This window comes from Panthera pardus, unplaced genomic scaffold (assembly GCF_024362965.1).
Source record: "Panthera pardus isolate Hobbes unplaced genomic scaffold, ASM2436296v1 HiC_scaffold_11, whole genome shotgun sequence".
In the NCBI taxonomy this organism is placed as follows: domain Eukaryota; kingdom Metazoa; phylum Chordata; class Mammalia; order Carnivora; family Felidae; genus Panthera; species Panthera pardus.
Genome location: NW_026526666.1, coordinates 100028908 through 100048191, shown reverse-complemented (window position 1 = coordinate 100048191; position 19284 = coordinate 100028908). Strand labels below are relative to the sequence as shown.

The 19284-nt window shown below is 59.1% G+C and overlaps 1 long non-coding RNA gene across 1 annotated transcript; it reads right to left on the bottom strand.

Moving 5' to 3' along the window:
* Positions 1–459: 459 nt before the first annotated feature.
* LOC109274065 (uncharacterized) lies at positions 460–2969 on the bottom strand. The gene is made up of 3 exons (XR_002083424.2): positions 1973–2969; positions 914–1471; positions 460–737 (listed from the first exon to the last, which is right to left on the bottom strand). It is a non-coding gene; the product is annotated as an uncharacterized LOC109274065 (long non-coding RNA).
* Positions 2970–19284: the final 16315 nt, after the last annotated feature.

Genomic DNA, 19284 nt, shown 5'->3' with positions numbered 1-19284 from the left:
GGAGCTGTCAGCACAGAGCCTCACGTGGGGCTCGAACTCACGAACCTGATCGTGACCTAAGCCGAAGGTGATCGCTTAACCAACTGAGCCACCCAGGTGCCTCAGAGACCTTTCTAAATGGAGCATGGAAGGACACAGGGAACCAGGGCTGGGACCACATCTCATCCAGGGGGTTCTGGAAGCTTCCCAAACCTCTGGAAATTCTGATGAACTTCCACCAGAGAGGCACCAGGAGGAACGGCCGTCGGATCCAGGCCACTGCGTCAGGTCAGAGGCCAAAGCAGTCAGTTGGGATGGGACGTGCCCCACGTGAGACGGCTGGGGTTCACGGGACTCGGGGTCGGGGGTGTTTCCCAGCCCCTCCCCCTCACCGAGGAAGCCTGTGGCAGGAGGCGCATGACTCGAGTGTTCACTTCCTGAGGCCACTTGGAATGACTTCTCAGAAGTTTGCTCCGGAGCAGAGCGCGGGTGACAGGGGACGGGGCGGGGCAGGTGAGGAGCCGGGAGGGAGGGAGGTTGCTGTGTGATTAATCTTGTTGCCTGTGAAAGCACACTTGCGCCCGTCCAGGAACCCCGAACGCAGCCAAAGTGGACAGACTGTTCAGTCCCCTCCTGAAAGTGCCAGAAATGTTTTGTCCACTGCGCAGGAAAACATCCTCTGCTAGCAGGCTGGAGTCTGGCTCTCCCTGGAAGGAGCCGCCTCTGAGGGCCACGCTGGGAGGAGCCGGGCCTGGTGGCTGCAGGACAGAAGGAACAGCATGCCGGCCCTGGGACCCTGCCCCCTGGGGCGCCTTTCCCGGCAGCCCTAAGGAGTCCGACTTCCTGCCACCCATCCCCAGCCCTTGCCACCCCCCTCATTCGGAGTCCTCCAGGAAACCCTAAAGAGAGAGGATCATAAGCAGGGGGCCCTCACCCGCAAACCGGACACGGTGGTGGAATTTAGGAAGTTTCCAGGCTGGCCCGCTGCAGGGTGAGGCCAACAGAGATCTACAGGCCGGGGGACTTCAGAATACCAGTCGCTGATCCTGTGAGGCTGGGCATCACCTTTGGGGGGTCTCCATTTCCTCTTCTGCAAAGTGGGAAGAACCACTCCAGCCCAGCTCACGGTGTTGCAAAGGGTCAAGGAGAACTGGGTTCGAGGCAACGCCTCGAAACGTTGCAAAGCCCTCACAGGCCCAAGGCGTTGTAATAGCCGTTGACGAGAGAGGGGGAAAGATAAGCATCTTGGATATGCCTGTGCCCCCCCGGGGACACGCCTCCCTCTGGTCCCATGGCTTCTCCTCGTGCCTCCTGCCACCGTCCCTGGAAGCTTGGGGGGGGGTCCCCTCTGTAGGCATCACCCACCCCCAGTTTCCAGGAAAGATGAACTGGGGGGTGGGCTGGGCCAGCAGACCTCCCCAGAGTCACCTTTAAAGGACAGGTTTCCTGGCCACCTGCGGGGGAGACAAGCAACATTTTCCTCCAGGAGGTCCTGTGGGAGTAACGAGAAAAGGGGCCACAGCCTCTGCTGTCCCGTTTGGCAAACACGTCTTGACCCCCTGTCTGTGCCGGATGGGGATTCAGACTCCGGAAAGCAGGCTTCTGAGCAAGGAGCCCAGTGGATGGGCGCAGACCGGCAGGTGTGGGAAACGGGGCTCCAGGGGGGGGTTGGGGGGAAGGATGGCCCCCACCAGGAGATCAGCACAGGGATGCCCTACCAGGGTTTTGAAAAATAAATAGGAGTTTTCGGCAGGGGTGGGGATCGAGCCCATTTGTGCAGGTTCCTCTGTGAAACGGGGGTGGTGACAAGACCTGCTCGTGGAGTGGCTCTTGCTAGGAAGTATCTGCCACACAGGGAGTGCCATTTAAGGGTTGGAGATAATAATAGTAAGAATGCTGTCTGAGCTCACAGCCTGTGCGCCTCCCCCGGGCGGCCCCATGAAGGAGGCTTAAACCCAGAACTTCGGGGACCCGGGTCATTTATTCTGCTTACGTCCAGAAATCCTCCCATCTCTAGGCAGCTCCTGGTCTAGGCTGTGGCTCTGACCGAACCGCCCTGGGCGCTCCTGTCTTGAAATCCAGCCGCAGTCAGTCCACGCTCTTGGGGAAGAGCCTGAGCCTGTCCGTGTGGCTCCCTGAGCCCTGCCCTCTGGGGTCCTCTTTCCCTCGGAGCAGTCGCGGTGGCTACTCTGAGCCCACGCATTGCAGAGCATCCTGGGAAAGGAGGGGGGGTGCGGTTTGTGCGCTTCCAGGCTTCTTCTGTGCCTGGTGACGGGTCCCTCCGGCACTCACAGTGTCAGGGGGTCAGCCCAGGGACGCTGCCGCCGTGCCTCGGGGCCTGGGGGGCAGTGGACGGCAAACCCCAGCACACCCGGGTAAATCGAGGCTGCCTTCTTCCTAAGTCGTTCCTGGGCGGGAGCTGCCGCTGGGCTCTCTCCTTCCCGGGGGTAGTAGGTTCCAAAAAAGACGCAGGGGAAAAGATCTGGGCTCCACCTGCAGCTCAGAGACTCCTGGGTGGTCCTGGGAAAACGAAACCACCTCTGTGAGCCTCATAGCCACCCCCCAAAGTAGGCACGAGCCTACCGTCCGCCTCCACCCAACGCCATGGGCCTGAGAACTCGCGTGTACCGGCGAAAGCACTCACTTTGCACACGCTGATGCATGCTATCCCCTGGACAGCGCTGTCTGGCGGGTCCACCGTGACCTCGGTTGCTCAGACAGGCCACACACACACACACACACTCTCTCTCGACCCCCCCCGCAGTCTCCCTCGTCGGGTGGCTGAGGACAGCCCGCTTCCCTGCAGAGCTGGGTTCTCATTCGTTCAGGGGGTGCTGGGTGTGGCCCCTGGGGACAGGGTGGACCCCACCCAGAGCTTCTCCTATCACAGGAAGGAGAGGGCAGGCGTCTTCCAAAGCAGAGGCTGGGATGGAGACCTCGCGGAGGTGGGGCGGCGCGCCGGGTGCGAAGGGTGAGCCGGAGAAACCACGGAAGCTGAAGGAAGAGCACAAGGCCTCTGACCACAGAGGCCCCAGGCCAGGGCGATATCAGGGCAACGCAGAACACATGTGTACCTTTAGTGTCGGGGTGGGAGCGGGAAGGCAGGACGGCAGGACAGCAGGACGGCATCAGATACCAGGAGAGGCTCTGTTCCTTCCTAAAGCCCCAACCCAAAGGGCCGCGGGGCCTGCTCTGCCGTGGGCTCTGTCAGTGCCTGGTTCACAGAAGCCAGGCGTCCACACAGCGCCCTGAGCGCTGGGGGCGCTCCGTCCCAGGCAAGCCTGCAAGGGACCCCCCAGCCTCCCCATTTCTCAGAAGCAGAAACCAAGGCTCAGAGGGGTGCTGGGACCGTCCCCTGGGGTGGAGCCGGGTCCCTGCCTCTGCCACCCCCACTGGAGCTCTCTCCTGCCCAGGTCTGGGCCCTCCAGCTCTGTCCCAGTGTGCCCACGTAGAAGTCTCAACCGCAGCTGCCTTGGCCCTTCGGAAGGGCTGGGTCAAGGCCACTCTTGCTGCCTTTTCCTCCTTCCCTCTTCCAGGATCCGACATTTCTGTCTGGAGCTTAGAAATGGATCCCCGTGATGCCAGCAGGGATGGGGGCCTTCCGGTAAACCTCGTGGCCACGCTCCAAAGGTCGAAGGGGCAGAATGATAGCAGAGGCAGTAATATCGAGGAGCTTTCGCTGTGCACCGGCACCTTCCCAAACTCTTTCTCCCCCTCAGCCACGTAGTCCTCATCCTGAGACAGACGGTCTGTGTTCGTGCCCGTTTTACAGATGAGCACGCTGAGGCCCCGAGGCAGCTGAATGCGTCATCCAGAGGGGAACTGGCAGGCTCAGGCCACGCCCACCCTCGAGGCCACATCGATCCTCGTTTTCTCTGAAAACATCCCGGTGTCCAAAAGCAACGTGCACGGCTGACCTCGCCGGTTACCTTGGCTTTGCCCGGCCCGGTATCAGTTCCCAGCTTATTTTTATGAGCCGCTTAATCTGCACACGGTCTTCTGTTCTCAATAAATGAGGCTGCACATTCCAGGATGGCCCCGAATGATAACACTCGCTGTCTAGACGGAGGCCAGCCCACTGACACTATCATAAATAAAAATAGCTTTGTGTTCTAGTCTCTCACCAGAGCCCAGGGAGGGGCAGACAGACTCCCCGCGGGCTGGCAAGCACGGAGCTCACCCGGCTCCCTGCCCCCAGGCCCATACACAGGGCGCCCCGGGGAGCCCCTGCTGCCAGGGGCAGGAGGAAAGAGGCCAGGCGTTCCTGGAGGGGCACACAGGGGCCCTGGGAAAGCATTCGCCCTCTCCTTGGCACTCCCCTTTCTCCGTGGCTGGCAGCTGCTGCCGGGGCAGGGGACACCCAGGTGGCCCGTGGGGGCTCTCACTTTGGACTCCAAGGGCAGTGCTCCACTACTGGTCCCAAGGGCCGGAAGACACTGGTCTGGGAGACACTGCAGACCCAGACCCCGAGCCACTTGGGGGTTTAAGCGGAGAGAAAGGCCGGCCCTCCCCGCAGCACAGACCCTGAAGCTGGCCGGGGTCCAGAACACTGCTCAACCCAGGAAGCAAAGGCACGCGGTCAGATGCTCAGCTGCATGCCTACTCCTTTCTGTGCCGTTTGCCCTCTGTGCCCCTTCTTTCATCCATTCGCTTATTTGGCCTCTACTTACTCCTTGAACCCTGCCTCAGGACCGCCCCCGAGGAGCCCGGTGAGCGTGAGGACTGGGTGCGAGAGTAGCAAGCAGGTGGAGGGACCTCAAGGCATCCTCTGAGCTCAGCGGGGGTTGGGCATAGCTGCACACATCCGTGCGTGTGCGGAAGTATACAGGTGCCGCCCTGAGCGTGTCCAGGCCAGTGTGGGGTTCACATAAAGGAGGCTTGCCTCAGCCACCCAGAGACACAGGCCTGCATCCTGACACTTACCCACACGCCTCACGTAGGTCAGTTTGGATGTGCACTGACAACAGTGTCCTCACGGTTGAGGCACCCTTGTGCAGTACACAGCCTTAACACCTGTACGAGGCGGCCCTGTGCTCCCTCGGCCTGCTTTCCACCAGGCCCAGCTGGACTGAGTCTCTGGAGCAGAAAACCTGGCTCCTGCTTGGTCAGTAACATCTTCGTTTCACCCCCTAGTATGGGCTGGAGAATCCCAGGGGGCCAGGGGGCAAGCCGAAGAAGATTTACACAGAACCAAGAGGCAGATACTTCAAAACGGACCTCTCAGAAGAGGAAGAGTCAAAGAGAGGTGGGAGCGGCAATGGGCCCCACGGGGGTCAAACAAATGATGGAGGAGGTGAGGTCGCCCTTGTGAACCTGCATCCAGGGAGGGGCCGCAGATCAAGGGTGCATCTCACCAGGGACAGGAGCTGAGGGCAAGGATGGGGGGGGGGGTTGGATAACGGCTCACCCAGAGGCTCCAGAGAGAGGACAGCCAAGGACCAGGGCAAGGGAGACCATACACCCTGAATCTTGCTCCCCTCAACCCCTACCTAACCCACAGGAGGAGCAAAGACAGAGAGCAGAGGGGAGCGAGAAGGGACAGGGCAGAGAGTCCGAACACTTTCAGTGAAAACCGAAAGTGAAGGAAACTGGAAGTCGAGGAAGGGACGATTTGACAGAGTGCAGCCGGGGACCGAGGGACTGGAGCCGTGTCAAACCACACTGGGCCGTTCGATAAACCAGCCGCCGAGCCTCCTACCTAGTGAGCGGGCCCCGTGAAAGGCGCCGGCCTGCTCCACCTCCCCACACTCTTGTGGCCCTGCCCCAACGTTGGTGGGGGCAGAGACTGAGGCGCCGAGGGGACAGGCTTGCCCCAAGTGGGACTCCGGCTGGGAGGAGGCAGGGCCTGGGTGCAGACAGAGATGTTCTGATTCTTCCTGCTCGGTGGCCCACGCTGGCCTGGCACCAAGTTGGCATGAGAGCTGGTACTCGGCTCGGGGGCCCCCCGGGCCCCGCGGCCTCACCCGGCACCTCTCGTGACTCACACCTCAGCCTCCCACAAGCAGTTACCAAAGACGCAGAGGGTGGGAAGTCAGAAGGCGACACGCAGCCAGCCTCTATGGCCTCCAAGCTGCCTGGCCACCGGACGACCAGACAGGACACCAAGGACACCTGGAAAGACAGGAGACACTGTGAAGACGAGACCAGAAGCCGGGTTCCTAGGTCCGCACAGGGCACTTGTCAGATGCCTGCTGGTCCTCCCTCTGATCTCTCGGCAATGGGGAGCAGGCCCCCGTTTAACAGCAGGGAAACTGAGGCCCAGAGGACGATGGTGCTGGCCCAAGGTCACACAGCGAGGAGGCGGCAGATGGGACTCCACCCTGCTGGTTCGCTACCTTCCTGGAGAGCAGCTGGGGACATCAGCTCCTGAAGACTCCCATCCCTAGGGAGGGTTTATGGTGCTGACGTCCTGGGACCAGGTGGGGTGGCCTTCTGCACCCAAGTGCCTTCATCCCCCTCCCCCGACACACCGCCCACCTCCTGCTTCCCAATACCTGGCTCGGGAGGATCCCTCTGCTAAGGTGGAAGGTGGGAGAAGCCCCGGTCCCACATCTGCCCGCCCCTTCCTTCCTCCATTGCCTCAGGTGACCGATAAAACCTCCGCCCACCTTCCCCACCAAGCACCTACCCTTTCCAGGAGCTTCCAGCGGCACCCTGATTTCCCCTTGGGGAGCCACCTGCCTGACACCAGCGTCTTCCCTGGGACTTCTGCAGGCCGTGGAGAGACAAGCTCCCTTCCCGCTGGGAACCTGAAGCTGGGAAGTCAGGACCCATCTTGCCCCCACCCCTCCCAGGCACAGCCACCCAAGAATGGAGCTGGCACAGAGACACAGAGCCGACAGGGGGGACACGTGCCTTCTTCGCCATCATTTGCACACCTGAAGCCGGAGGTGCCTCGAGCGAGCCCACTCCCCACCCCACCCCCAGATTTTTCAGGCACAGGAGCCAACAAATTCTCTCTTTTGCTTGGAGCCAGTTGGAGCTGGGTTTCCATTCACCTGCAGCGACACGAGTCCGGAGTCAGGCCCCACTGTCCCCACCTCTCCACACCCCAAAGGATGCCTCTCGGAGGCAGAACTGGCTTTGCCCGGCATCCTGAGAGAAGGAGGGCATTACCCGTGGTACATCTCAGCTGTACGGCTTCGGGCGGGGAGCTCAGCCTTGCTGAGCCTGTCTCTTCATCCAGGAGGGAGTGATACTAATTTCGATGATGGAAGCAGATGGACTGAGTGCCCCATGCTGGAGAGTATGTCCATCAACACCCCAACAGGAAACGGATGGTTCTTTCAGGTCATTCAAGGAGCGTTCGTTCACGAGGTGGGGTGTAGGGGAACCGAGAGGGGAAAGGAGAATGTAGGGTCCCAGGGCTGGTGCCATCAGAGCCTTACCACCAGAGGCACCAAAGGCCCGAGGCCCAGAATAAAAGAGCCATGCAGACAGGACCCTTGTCGGACCTTTGGTCAGAAAGACCCAGCCAGTCCATGAGGGCTTTGCGGTGGGCTGAATAGTGTCCTCCAAAATTCATGTCTGTCTGGGACCTCATTTGGTAATAGGGTCCTCTCGGATATAATTATTTAAGGATCCTGAGATGACGAGATCATCCTGGATTTGGGGTGGGTCTGAAATCTGACTGGTGATCTTATGAGAAGGGAGGAGACAGAGAGACGCAGAGAAGGCCATGTGACAAGGAGGCAGAGAATGTCATGTTGTTGTCACAAGCCAAGGATCGCCCGGAGCCACCCGCAGCCTGGAGAGGCCAGGAAGGATGTTCCCGGAGCCTCCAGGGAGGCCGGGGCCCTGCCTGACACCTTGATTTGAGACTTAGTGACCTCCTGAAGGAACTTCTGCGGTTTACGCGCCCCGCCTCCCCCCACCATCGCCCTGTCCATGGTACTTCGTTGTGGCAGAAATGAACACAGGCATCGAACGGAAGGAGCCAGGAGAATGGACACCTTGCCCTCAGCCTCCTCCCTCTCTCTAGCCCGCCGTAGGGCTTCCCAGCCAGAAGGTGGAGGGCACAGGAGCCCCTTGTCCGCACAGGGCACCCTCGAGGCAGGAAGCAGGGGAAGGCGGCGTCAGGATCCGAGGGGCAAATAGAAGATACGAAATCATACTCCTTATCACGGTGGCATCACACCCAGACCCCAGAGCAAAAGCGGTGGCTCGTCTGTCCCCCAGGCTGTGAACACAGAAGCCACAGAGACCTCGGTGGACGCCCAGCCTGCCAGAGGGCGCAGGGGGCCCTGCCCACCCCGCTTCTGTGCCGCCTCCCATAACGACCACGTTGGCCTCTGTGCGCATTTACCCTGCCCGTTACCACACGTGCACCCGCGAGATTTCTCTAGACAGCCACGTGCGCCTTCTTTCCCACGCCCCACGTACCCTGTTCCAGACCATCGTGGAATAAAACACTGGAAAAGAGCGTGTCCATTTGCAGAGGAGTGCCCGGGAGGACCGAAGCAGGTGCTTGCCTGGGGGGAGGTAGGGCTCCATTTTCTTCCGTACGATAAATACCACGATGGGTAGAAGACGCACAAACAGGCAGGACTCGGGTTTTCGTGGAAGCTCCCCCCCGCCAAAAAAAAAAACTGTTCCAGAAGCAGTGCGGTGACTCATAATTGCCCCCAACAAACACTAACAGTGGCCGCTCTGGAGAGAAGACCGGCCCGGGTGGGAATGATTCCCACGCCGTGCGCCCCAATTCCAGCCCTTTCTTTCCCACCTGAGCAAATGGAGCTCATCGCGGGCGGCCGAGAGCGAGTGACATTAGTATAGGACTCCAGGTTGCAAGTGACGGAATGCCACCTCAAACCTAGTCAAGCGACACAGGGGATCTAAAGGTTCCTGCGTCGGAAAGCTCAAGTTGCTGGGGGCTCGACTGGGGGGGGCGGGAGGCACCCTCGGCCTCCCTCGGTTCTGCGTTCCTGATTTCCGGCGTGGCCTCCACCCCTGACGTGGCCAGATGGCCAGCGAGTGCTTCAGGCTTACGTCCGTCCTCAGCTGCCTCGGTGGAAAGAGGGGCCTCCTCTCCCCCGGAGGTTTCGGGAAGAGCCCCAGAACCCCAGGCCCCCCCGCCCCGTGGCCAGGGAGACGTGCTGTTCCGTGTCCTGGTCACCTGCTCCAGGGAGGGCCTGAGAACGGGGCGGGAGGTTCCCAGAGGAAGGGCCAGGGGCTGTTCCCCGGGGAAGGGGAAGGAAGGTCAGACAGGGCAGGCCAGACCTCGTGGCCCCTGTGTTATCTTCCTGCGGCTGCTCGTACCAAACTGCCACGAAATGGCTAAAAACAACCCAGATGTATGATCTTCCAGTTCTGGAGGCCGGAGGTCTTAAAAATCAAGGTGTCAGCAGAGCCGATTTCTGGAGGCTCTAGGGAAGAATCCAACGGCTTACTTTTCCCAGCTCCTAGAAGCTGCCTGCACCCCTTGGTTCGTGGGTCATGGGCCCTTTTCCATCTCTGCACCCAGCCCTGCCCGCCCCCAACCCTGTCCTCAGGCTGCCACACGAAATATCATTGGCTGGACGGCTTAAAAGACAGAATTTTATTTCTCACAGATCTGGAGGCTGGGAAGTCCAAAGATCAAGGGCGGATCTGGCCCATTCAGTTCCTGAATGTAAAAGCCTTCTTCTGGCTTGTAGCCAGCCACTTTCTCACTGTGTCTTCTTGGGGCCTTTCCTCGGTGTGCACACAGCCAGTGGAGACAGGGAGAGAAAGAGGGAAGAAGGAGGGGTGCAGAGAGAAAAAACAGCCTCTCTAGTGTTTCTTCTTAATAAAGACACTAATCCCTTGGGATCGGGGCCCCACCCCTATGACCTTAATTACTTCCTTGGAGGCCCCAGCCCCAAATACAGCCACAAGAGGGCTTTGACATGTGGATTTGGGGGAGACACAAACTTTCATACCATTTCTGTCCCTTTCGGACCCTCCTGCCTCCCTCTTGAAAGGACCCATCTGATAATCCAGGATAATCTCCCCACCTCAAGGTCCTTAATTTAACCACCTCTGTAAAGTCCCTCTTGCCGTGCTAAGTATGGGTCCCAGGCTCTGGAGACTCAGGACGGGGACATCTCTGGGTAGATGTTGTTCTGTCTTCCACGTCCCCACCAAGGATTCATCTCATCGTTAGCACTCACTTCAAGCCCTAACTTGCAGTAGCAAATTTTTCAGACCTACCTCAGAGAACTGGGGGCCCCCCATTAGCTCCTGCAGCCCCCCATCCCTTCCTGCCCCTGAAATTTGACCTATGCGAATGAGCCCAGCACTCTGTCCTGCGGGGGGGGGCCCCCAGAGAGCCTTCTCCAGAAAACACCCCGGGATGCAAAGGAGCAGAAGTCCACTGGCTGGTGAGAGCCAAGGGGACACTGTGCCCTCAGTGTCACTGTCCCTGGAAGTCACAGGGGGCCACTCCCAATGGAAGGAGGGAGGGAGGGGACTCAGCCACTCTCTACGCTCTCTCACATCCACCCACGTGGCCTCTCAGGGCAGAATTTCAGACCCAATAAAGAGCTCTAAGATTTTATTGTTTTTAATGTTTATTTCTTTTTGAGAGAGAGAGAATGGAGGAGAGGCAGAGAGATAGAGGGAGAGAGAATCCCAAGCAGGCTCCGCCCTGTCAGCGAAGAGCCCAATGCGGGGCTCGAACTCACGAACCGTGAGATCATGACCTGAGCTGAGATCAAGGGTCAGACGCTTAGCTGACTGAGCCACCCAGGCGCCCCGAGAGCTCTAAGATTTTAAAAAAGAAAATAGGTAACGGATATACAAAGGGACAGAAGGGACAGGAGGGGCGGGTCAGGACACTCTTCCCTGGGTCGGCACCTGTAGGACCCACTGGCACCTTGGGCGGAATCCCGGTGGCCTCCGCGTGGCCTGCTAGGCGCTTGTTGGCACGGAGCTGACCCCGCTGCACACGTCCTGGGGTCTCGGCAATCCTGGGAGGAGGAAGGGAAGAAAGGCGCTCCTCTAGGGTGGCCGGCAGGACTGGCGGACCAAGGTCCCCTGCCATGCTATCTTCTGCCTTCCTTGACCTGCCCCACAAAAGCCCAGGCCTCCCTGCGTGCTGTCAGACCGGACTCTGGAGCTTCGTCGCCAGGCTGGGCAGGGCCCGTGGCATTTCTTTCCCGTGGGAGGAACGGGTCCTGGGGGGCAAGGAGCTCAAGGGCGCCTCCTGTCCTTGCGGGCTTGTCCCCTGGCGGGATTCCAGAGCGTGGAATCCTGCCACCGAGGCCTCGGTGACCCAGCAACTGGAAAGATTTTTTTTTTTTTCTTTAAGTTAATTTTAAATTAAAAAAAAAAATTTTTTTAAGTAATCTCCACACCCAGCACGGGGCTGGAACCCGCATCCCTGAGATCAAGAGTCGCAGGTTCCACCGACTGAGCCAGCCAGGCGGCCCTGGAGGGGTTTTAAATGACTCTCCAGTTAAGTCAGTGAGGCTGAGCCTTTGGGGCCCTTTTCGGGGTGTATGAGCCCGGGCACCGCAGCGGCCGCTCGGTTGGCACAGGCCCCCGGCCAAGGCCAGCCGGCCACACCCAGGGACGAGCCAGGTTTTTCCTGAGTGGAATGTACCAGGTTTTTCCTGAGTGGAAACAGGGTTCAAATCCCATGTGCCCCGCAGGACCGAGGAGCCCGGCAGGCCATCCGGGTCCCACAGCAAAGGTGGGGGGGTTCTGGCCGGCAGCCGGGCAGGAGAGGAAAGAGGCTGGGAGGAGGGCACAGCTGTGGCTTTCTCTTCTCCACCCCTCCCTCCTTTGCAGGGACGAAGCCCACCGAAGGACACACGGGCCGGCCCTCTGGACACACGGGCCGGCCCCACCCGCAAGGACAAGGGACTGGCCTCCCCTTTCCCCGCTGATCCCAGGGCCGCCCACAGCCTGGACTCACATCTTCCAGGCCCTCTCCCACCCCCATGGGCTGTTTCTCCTTCGTCCCCTGCCCAACACCGAGCCAGGCGTGCAGTTGGTGCTTAATAAACACTGGGTTCCTCTCCTCCTTCGCACCATGACCGGAGACTATCCAGTCCCCGCTTTGCCCCAATAGGGTCACTCGTAAGTGAGTAACTAATAATCAGCACGAACTGAGTTGCCTGCCGCTGGAGGAGGCAGCCGGGGACCAGCCAGGGTCGAGCACACTGAGGGATGGGGACCCCGCCCACGCTGCCCGGGGAGGTGCGGCCTATGCCTGAAGTCCAAGGCCACCCTCAAACTCCCCCCCTTCCCGGGGAGGACCCTGCTGGCACCCCAATTAGAAAGGCACCCTTGTTTGCTATTTGGGGCTTCGAGCAAGCACAGCCGTGTTTTGCCAGCTGCCAGCCTGGCAGCTCAGCCCATCCCACAGCCGGGGGCCCGAGCAGAGAGCCCAGAGGAGCCCTTTGAAGTCCCCACCTTGGCTGACAACCCTTCCCTCTGGCCTCCCACCAGGGAATCCCACCACCCCCGGTGTGGACGGACACCCCAGAGCTGGGAAAAGAGCAGCCACCTTTCGAGAACACACGCAGCCGGGCTTGGTCCTTCTGGAAGCCACTGCACACAGTTCTTGGAGGCCGGGACCATGGCGTTCTGCAAACTGGCATGGGCTTTGGGGCACAAAAGGGGCACCAGAAGACCTCAAAGTGTCACGCCCGGGCCCGGTCCTGGCCACCTCTCACACGGGCAGGGCTGAGGGGGCCCTGGGGGAGCGAGTTTAGTGCCAGCTGCTCCCTTAAACTTGGGGACCAGAGGTCGGACAGCTGGGATTAGTCAGAGATTCCGCACCGGGTCCTCAGCCAGCCCAGCCATGGGGACCTTCTCCAAGTGGAAACCTCGGCCCGGGCTTGGACAGGAGTTGCCTGTGAGCTGGAACCAGTCCGATCCACCTGGCCGGAGACGCTGATGGCCCAGGCTGCTCCAGGCTCCGGGGGTCTGTAGGGAGAAGCTGAGCTTTGATGCCTCTGACCCTCAGAGAGGGGTCGTGGCTCTTTCCCGCTGGAGCCGAGACCCAAGAGGTGGGCGCTGAGATGCAGAGGTAGACAAAACACGTCCCACCCTGGAGGGATTCCGGGCTACACAGCACGTCTGCAACAGATGCCGTGGAAGCCCAGAGAAGAACCGGGAAGATGCCGCCCCACCCCCCACCGGGCCAACCCTCGCGGGACGGGGAGCCGGGCAGGAGCAGGCTGGGGCAGCAAGAAGGGGTGAAGAGGCTTCGGCCGGGGCTCAGGAAGGCATGTCCCCGTCTGTGTGGCAGACCCTTCCCAGTGCCCGTCACGTGCCAGGCCCGGAAAGGCATGGGCCGGCGTGCCAGCCCCGCACCCGGGAGCCACAACAGGCCGCAGCTGCACCTGCCCAGTCCCCAGCCAGGGGAAGTGAGTCGCCTCTGAAGCTCCTGCAGGCTGGAGCCCAAGGGAGCACACAGGAAAGAGTTTGCAAGTTTCACGGCCACTGAAGTCAGCTCGGGCCTGGGGAGGGCCAGGGCCAAGCCGGCAGGTTCTAATTAAGGGGACCAGGCTCCTTGCAGTGGCCTCGGGGCTGGGGGTGACGCCAGGCTTGCAGAACAGCCAGCACTGTTTTGCACAGTGTCTCCCGGCAACGGGGGCCGCTCTGCTGAGAGCCGCAGCCAGCCTGGCGGCACGGCCTTGTGAGTGGCCAGGGCCGGGTGCCCATCCCGGGCTGGAGCTGGGCCACCCGCTCTTGCCATCCCCTCGAGGGACTGCCCCCCCGCCCCCGTCAGGCTGACCTTGGGGCACGCAGATCCCTGTCGGGCTGAGGGAAAACTGCTTTCCTCCAGCCCGAGGCAATGCTGTCGGGACCCAAAGGAAGTAAGGGCAGGGCCTGGTTCTGGGCTTTACCGCTTTGAACCGCCCTGGGCAAGCATTCTGATACCATACCTGGCACACGCACGTAGTGGTGCACCAAAGAAAGGACACATAACTGGAACCCAGTATCTAGATCGTGCCTAGCACACAGCAGGTGCTCAGAAGCGTAGAGGGTTCAGTGTTGAGAACCCCACCTGGCACGCAGTAGGCGCTCAATATGATGCAAGGAGCCAGTAAAGGAACGAAGGCCGTCTGGGCGTGGCGCGGTGGGCCGCAGGAGCAGGGGCGGGACGGGCCCCAGCGAGGTTCCCGCCCCGCGGCTGGGGGGCAGGGGTGAGGGAGGGACGTGGCCGGCCGCTGGTCAGACAGTGTGAGTCTGGCCTCTGAGTGCTATTCCCGGTAGTTCCTCTGATTCACAGCTGTCCCAGGGACAGTCACGGCTGTGTCAATAAATATCGGTGACTCTGAATGACCTCTCCGTCTCGCGGGGCCATTAAGGCCTTCCTGCCCCTCCAAAGACCCAGTCCGGGCCATTGTTATTGTAGCCAGCGTGTCACTCTCCCCGCCAGCTCCAGGGCCTCGGCGAGCGAGGGACCCGGTGAGCCCGTTATCCAGGAAGCATTTGCTGGGCCCTCGCTGGACATCCTCGTTCACCCAGAAACTCCCGGACCTCCTGGGCATTCCTGGGGCGCAGATCAAAAGCCCGGAGCCAGACGGCCCTTTCCCCCCACACCCCACTCAGGTGTCCCCTTCTGCCTCCTTCCGTGCTATAAAAGGACAGCAAAGACAAGCTGTCCTTGCTCCTCTCGTGGGTCACACCTCCCAGGGTTTAGATTGAACGAGAGTCTGAGTTCAAAATATTTCCTTAGCTGAGCCCCCTTTACAAGAGGCAGATTTTACAGCGACAGGAAAGCACCCAGGATGTGCGTCATCTCCTCGAGTCAACTTGGAAAATATTGACGGGATGGGGCGCCTGGGTGGCTCAGTCGGTTAAGCGTCCAACTTCGGCTCCGGTCATGGTCTCACGGTTCATGGGTTCGAGCCCCGTGGCGGGGTCTCTGCTGACAGCTCGGAGCCCGGAGGCTGCTTCGGATTCTGTGTCTCCCTCTCTCCCTGCCGCTCTCCCACCCATGCTCTGTCTCTCAAAAAGAAATAAACGTTAAAAAAAATTTTAAAAATATATTGACGGGATGCTCTCCATACGCCAGAAACCACCAGCAGACCCCAGACAGGCTCGGTCCTGCCCTCAGGGAGTTTGCAGTCAGGAGGCAAAGCGGAGGGTTGAAGATGACGCGGGATGAGGGCTTTGGGGGGCAAGTCCGGGTGCCGCCGGAGGCATCACGAAGAAGGGAGCACCGTGCGACCCGACATCACGTGTAATTCTTGGTGGGATCCTGGGCTGAAGCGAATAAGGACAGCGACTAATTTTAGGAATGATTGGAGAATTAAATCATGGATTGCACATTATATACCTCTCCCGCATCACAGTTAAATTCCTGGGTGTGAAAATGGAATTTGGGTCATGCAGCAGACTGTCCTTGATCTCAGAAGGCACGTATTTAAATATTCAGGCGTGAAGCGTCGTTGTGTCTGTGATTGACATGAATATTTAGGTGTTCATCGAGGAGGCCCGCACCTGCAGGCTGAGCGGGAAGGAAGGTACCAAGTAAAGCAGGGGGAGGGGACGCAGGACAGAGGGCAGCCCGGCTAAGGCCCGCACTCGGGGACTGCTGCATGGGGAACGAGCTGGGACCCACGAGGTCTTGGGGTGCGGCAGTGATCAGCCGGGCTGAGGGCAGGCTGGCGGGATGCCGCAGGCCCAGGATGGTGGCAGTAGGTGTGGAAAGAATCAGGCGACACTTGGAAGGCAGGACCCCCAGGGCTGGGTGCCGGCTTGTACGTGGGGAGAGGGGGTGTGCAAGGGTCAAGGGAACTCCCGGTTTCCGGCATGAGATCCAGGAGAATGGAGGTGCCACTGTCAGAGGTCGAGTCTGAGCGAGAAGCAGGTTCCCAGTGGGAGTTCGGGAGCTCAGTTTCAGACACGCCGTGTTTGGGGCTTGGGGGTGTCTCGGGACCCCAGGAATCTGCAAACCGCCTCTGCCCAAATAACCGGGAGACCAGAACTCTGAGCTCGGGCCTGGGCTGGGAGACGCCGTGTCCCCTCGGCAGTGCCGGCCGGACCCGCCGGACGGCACAGAGCTGCGGCCCCGGTGAGGTCCAGGGCAGACAGAGGGAGTTCCAGAACAGACGCCGTGGCTGACTTGCCTGCGTTTGTTTTCCCAGGTTCCTGTCCATCTGCCGGGAGCGCTGGGGTCACAACGTGCTCCCACCCCCTCCCCCCGGGGCCGTGATGAGCCAGGATTCCCAGATGCACCGGGAAGCCACCCACCTTCTGTTCCAGGTCAGAAAGGTCTGACTTCCCAGAACTCGACGGAGATGAAGCCACACGTCTCAGCCTGGGTTTTCCACCTTCCCACGCATTTAGTCTATTCGGCATTTAGTGCCGAGTCGGGTGGCTTGGTCAGGTAGGAGTGGGCTGGACCGACCTCAGGGATGCTGGAGGCAAAGCTCTCATCCCCACAATGTAGTCCTTCAGCACATAGCAGCTGAGCACCTACCATGTTCCAGGCACCATTGTAGATGCTGGCTGTATAACAGTAAGCAAAACAGAAGTCCGATCTGGAACAGTAATAGTTTATTATTATTGCGGTAAGTAATTATTCTATAAGGACATGATATGCTATATATAGTAATGGGTAAGTGTATGGTCAAGCCTACCATTTATTGAGCACTTGGTATATGCCAGGCACTGTGCTCAGTGCCCTCTGTCCCCCGTGACCGTCATGACCACCTCTGTCTAGTATTATTTATCCCCATCCGACAGAGGAGACAACAAGGGCTCAGAGAAGCCAGGTGCCAGCGCGCCCATTAGCAGGGGGGAGTTAAGGAGTTTGAGACCCGGTCCTGGTCCGGGTCCAGCTCTGCCTTCACAGGTTTGGCCTGACCCCTCTGCTTCTCTCTGCCTTCCAGACCCTGGGCTCCTCCTTGCATCCGGATCTGACCCCGGATCCCTGCTCCAGTGCCGGCTCAGCCTACCTCACTCAGCGGCCAGCCCACGTAGAGGGATGACTGGGGAGAAAGGGTGCTGGCCCCGGGGGACAAGTTCAGGTCGGCCCGGGAGGTACAGAATTGCCAAACGTTGCAAGGGACATACTTAGATTAAAATGTTATCTGAGATTTGGGGCGCCTGGGTGGCTCAGTCGGTTAAGCGTCCGACTTCGGCTCAGGTCATGATCTCACGGTCCGTGAGTTCGAGCCCCGCGTCGGGCTCTGTGCTGACCGCTCAGAGCCTGGAGCCTGTTTCAGACTCTGTGTCTCCCCCTCTCTGACCCTCCCCCGTTCATGCTCTGTCTCTCTCTGTCTCAAAAATAAATAAAAACGTTTAAAAAAAATTAAAAAAAAAAAAAGAGAAAGAAAGATGGATCCGCTGGGTGACTGCACCCAGGTCAGAGGCGGCACAGACAGGACGCTCTCCGAGTGTCCCCCTCGAGGTCTCTCCCACCCCGCCCCGCCCCCCAAGAGGCCACCCAGGCTCCCGCCTCCCATTCCAACTTGCTCAGACCAGGTGAACCCGGGACTTCTGGGCCATCTCCCAAACTGGGTAGCCACCAAACCAGGAGGCTCCCCCCTGGGGATCTCGGGTGCTCACCTGTGCCCAGGACACGGCCTCTGTGGGTGCCGCGTGGCCCCAAGGATGCCCACCCAGGGTGTCTTGGTGGGCAGGGAGAGTGGACGCTCTAGGCCAGGGTTGTAAGAGCCAGTCCCCTCCTCAGCTTAGACACACACGTCTCCTTCCCACAGAGCCACAGCAGGCGGGCTGGTGACTGAGTGGACCCCGTGGAAGCCTCGTCCTGCGTGAACAACTTCCATATCCAGGTTCACGTTCCATGCTGCGCTGTTAGACGTTTAACAACCGGTTCTGGGGGGGCGGGGCAATGGCCCCACAAATATATGCACCTAAGTTCATTATTAATCTTGGTCCAAATAAATGCTCGATTACCCTCCAGCTCAGCAATAGTTCGTGTGCTTGAAGATGGGGTTCTGACAAGAAGCTTAACTGATGTCGCCATTTATTTTTTTTTAAAGTTTACCTAGGGGCGCCTGGGTGGCTCAGTCGGTTGAGCGTCCGACTTCGGCTCAGGTCATGATCTCACGGCTCGTGGGTTCGGGGCCCGCGTCGGGCTCTGTGCTGACAGCTCGGAGCCTGGAGCCTGCTTCGGATTCTGTGTCTCCCTCTCTCTGCCCCACCCCCAGCTTGCACTCTGTCTCTCTCTCCTTCAAAAATAAATAAACGTTTAAAAAAAAAAAGTGTTTTTAGGGAAAGAGAGAAAGAGGGAAAAAAAAAGAGTGTGCACGTATGCGTTCGCGTGAGCAGGGGAGGGGCAGAGAGAGAGGGAGAGGGAGAGAATCCCAAGCAGGCTCTGCACTGTCAGCACGGAGCCCGACGCAGGGCTGGAACTCACGCACAGTGAGATCATGACCTGAGCCAAAATCAAGGGTCAGACGCACTGAGCCGCCCAGGCACCCCTGATGTCTCCAATTAAATTAAAGACTAAGGAAAAGTGAGACCATGATGACGTTTATTGGAATGACACTTTCTTCCTGAATTGGATAATAGTGGTTGAATACTGGGAGAAGTTTTCCTTAATTTTTTTGTACGCTATTCACAAATGACCAGAGACACAAGTCACTTCCAGGTTTAATTTGCATTATTACCCTTTTCTCCGTCCCTGTCTTAAATCTAGAAAATCAGCAGAACAATAAAGCAAGTCCTGAGATGTAATCAATTTTTATCAATTTCCGTGATGTAAATGCTTCCACCATGGCTGATTCCAAGCCGCCAGTGTGATGTTCCTGCACGCGGAGTTAAAAAGAGGTGCGTGGTATTTCCCGTAGATATAAATATCCTTGAGAGCATAGACCATAGTAAAATAATCAGGAAGTGATAAGTTTAAGTATCTATTAGCTTTGTTTTCAATTTAATTCATTTAATGGTAAGTTTGTGGACCTGAATTTTTTTAATTTTGTTTTACTGCTTATTTTTGACACAGAAGAGAGAGACAGAGTGTCAGCAGGGGAGGGGCAGAGAGAGAGGGAGACACAGAATCCGAAGCAGGTTCCGGGCTCCGAGCTGTCAGCACAGGGCCCGACGCGGGGCTCGAACCCACAAACCGCGAGATCGTGACCCGAGCTGAAGTCAGCCCCTTAACCGACTGAGCCCCCCAGGCGCCCCTGACTGGGAACTGAGTTGTTAATGATAAGCTATATTTAACAACGTGGCTCGAAAATTCCTGAAAATTAAACATTCGCCTCCTGTGGCCAGTCCAAGCCAGCTCCGACATTCCAGTGAATTCATACTCCACTCCCCGGCAACTCTCTACGATAGGTTTGACCATCTCGATCTCACACATGAGGATGCTGAAGCTCAGCGGCCACGGGACAAGGGCTCGCACCCAGG